This window comes from Perca flavescens, chromosome 12, assembly GCF_004354835.1.
Source record: "Perca flavescens isolate YP-PL-M2 chromosome 12, PFLA_1.0, whole genome shotgun sequence".
In the NCBI taxonomy this organism is placed as follows: Eukaryota; Metazoa; Chordata; class Actinopteri; order Perciformes; family Percidae; genus Perca; species Perca flavescens.
In genome coordinates, this window is record NC_041342.1 from 18,269,533 (window position 1) to 18,272,223 (window position 2,691).

The window sequence follows — 2,691 nt, forward strand, 5'->3', positions numbered from 1 at the left end:
AACATTCAGAGCAAAACAACAATTACGAATGAACTGGCTGAACATTCAACAGGTCTATACTGAACAAATTCAAATTCCTATTAAAAAGCTGCTATTAAGAGCCATTAGCTCTACTTGCAAGCAAGTATTCTACTTTGAATAAACTTTACCATTTTAGACTCCCCTCCTGGCATTTCACGTGACCAAGTTTCAAACAACTTTGATGGAAGATCCCCATGCAGGACAAGCCTGTGCAATCTATAAAATGGAAAACACATTTTTAAAACCAATTCAATGTGGCACACTAATAAAACATTATAAACAATGCATCCTTATATGTAAGATCATATTTCCCTATACCTACCATGCCTTTGGTCATTAGGTGAGGGAACTCTTCGAGGATCTGATCGATGGTCCAATTGTTGTCCCTAATCCACTTGGCCCTGTAGACTGCTGTGTTCTGCATGTAGTTCTCTATCTGGCTGAGGGGCTGAGAATTATTTCTCAACCATTCTTTAAGCTGTGACCCACGTTCGTCTGATATGGTACAGTCTGTAAAAAAAAGAACAAGAAAGTTGTCATTCACTGAAATATGGATGTTTTGCTTCATCAAATCATTTTTCAGTTTAATAATTACCTGGTATGAGAGCCCTTGCTAGAGCGCCATCATCTGGCGTTTGTGGTGGTGTCTGTGCCGTGCTCTGCAACCTGCTGGTTGATCTCAGCCGCTTCCTGACGTTCCGCAGCTTTTCCTCCAGGAATCCAGTGGCCGGCTCTATTCATCTATTGGAGTCACTTTGACATATTACGTGGAAGCTATTGAAAAAAGAGGAAATTATATTTCATAAGAATTCATGTCTGAAAAGGGCTTTAGTAGCAATGCAGACTTGATATGCTGTGGATGGGAAAACATATTTCTTACCTTTTAAATCTTTCGACAAGGTCTGGCACTCTGTCATAGTGTTAAAGACAAAGCTATCCATTGATCTGAAACAAACACAAAACGAGCTTAAGCAAAGATACAATTGCTATTGTATTAACTATTCAGATATCACCATGTAAAAGCAATGCAGACTAACAGCAGAATGTAATCCAATGTGAAGATAACAGCCATTTTATTTAGCATCACAATCCTCCCTCTCTACCTATACAATTCATATGACAAATTGCATGCATGTAAATTGTTTTTACCTTTTTACAAGAATATTTGTGGCTGCTCAAAGCATAGCCTTCAGGGCACGAGTGTCAGTACAACAGTACAGCAGTGGTTCCCAAACTTTTTATTATATATTTCTTAACCCTTAACTCAAGTGGCCCTTGTCGTTTGCCAGGCCGCCATTTTAAATAAGCATTTGTTCTTATCTATTGTGGGTCACCACATTACTTAAATAAATGCACATAAATGCATTTAGTCAGACATATCAGGTTATCTCACTGTTTTTACATACTTTAATCAGTCATACACTGTTATGCCTTCACATTTCACATTAAAAGCTTCAAGGAAAAACAAGCGCGTTCATTTACAGCCAGTTAAAATAATATAGCTAGCAAAGCAACTAACTGACAGCCAGTTGGCTAGTAAACTATCTAGCTAGCTAGCTAGCTAGCTAGATAGTTTAACTGCCGAATTACCTGGCTAGCTTGAAACTAGCTGGCAAATTAGCCTGGTGAACTCAATAAACATGACCATATGCCCATGGGCATTATGAACTTGTTTCATTAATTCATTAATATAATTCAGACCAAACGGATAAGCTGTAGGCTATACATGCTTCCATGATAACGGCTAAATGGCTAATGTTAGCTAGCTACGTTGTTAGCCAAACTAACCAACTAGCCTCACAATATAAAGATAGTACTTTAATAGGTAACGCAACACAGACAATGTGAATTAGACATGTAGCTAGTGTACACAAACCTTTTATTATGTAATTTGCCTCGTTGGATGACCAGACTGGTTCTCTGCTGTGACAAGCGCTCGGTGTGTGGACTCTGGTGATGATCTGATGCAACCCAATGACGTTCGAAGCACAAACAACCCAAGTGCTGGGTCAACCGATGTATGTTGGGTTGATGGATTTTGACTCAACACATGAGTTGCACAAAATAACCCAACTTCCATATAAATAACCCATAATGGGTAAAACATTTCATAACCCAGCGGTTGGGTAGATGAAATAACCCAGCATTTTTTAGGGTGTGCTGCTGGGAGGCCGCTGTTCCGCATTTACTGCTCCTCGTCCCCTCTCTAGCGTCCTCCTTCGGCGTCTTCTGGACTCCGCAGCCCGCTATCCGTATTGTAGTTCAGTTTTTAAAAGGTGTATTTACAAAAGTTGTGTTGTCTTTCAGCGTCTTTGTCTTCAGTAGTGTTGGCGAATGTGGTAGCGTGGTGTGCAGCAATCTGCTTGAGGCTCTATGCCTCTACTTCCTGAATCAATTCCTCAATCCATCTCCACACCTGCCCTTTGGCATGGACTAAATCAGCATCACACAAACACAAATAAATGTATTAAACAAGCCCCTTCATGTGTCATGTCAGCACTGGCCCTGACCATCAGCTAACCACGCCTAACCACGCCTAGCTTCCCAAATTTGGACCCTAAAAATCAGAAATATAATTGTCTTGTTTGAGAGCTCTGGGTATTGGGTAGCCACATGCAACCAAAACTAAGCCGCCTTCCTGTAAAAATCTGTTTGAAAGAGCTATCACAG

At 40.3% G+C, this 2,691-nt stretch overlaps 1 long non-coding RNA gene across 1 annotated transcript; it reads right to left on the reverse strand.

Annotated features, from left to right (window-relative positions):
* Positions 1-210: 210 nt before the first annotated feature.
* LOC114565410 (uncharacterized) lies at positions 211-2,167 on the reverse strand. Its single transcript, XR_003693905.1, has 5 exons — positions 1,898-2,167; positions 902-966; positions 617-795; positions 344-531; positions 211-237 (listed from the first exon to the last, which is right to left on the reverse strand). It is a non-coding gene; the product is annotated as an uncharacterized LOC114565410 (long non-coding RNA).
* Between the last annotated feature and the right edge of the window lie 524 nt (positions 2,168-2,691).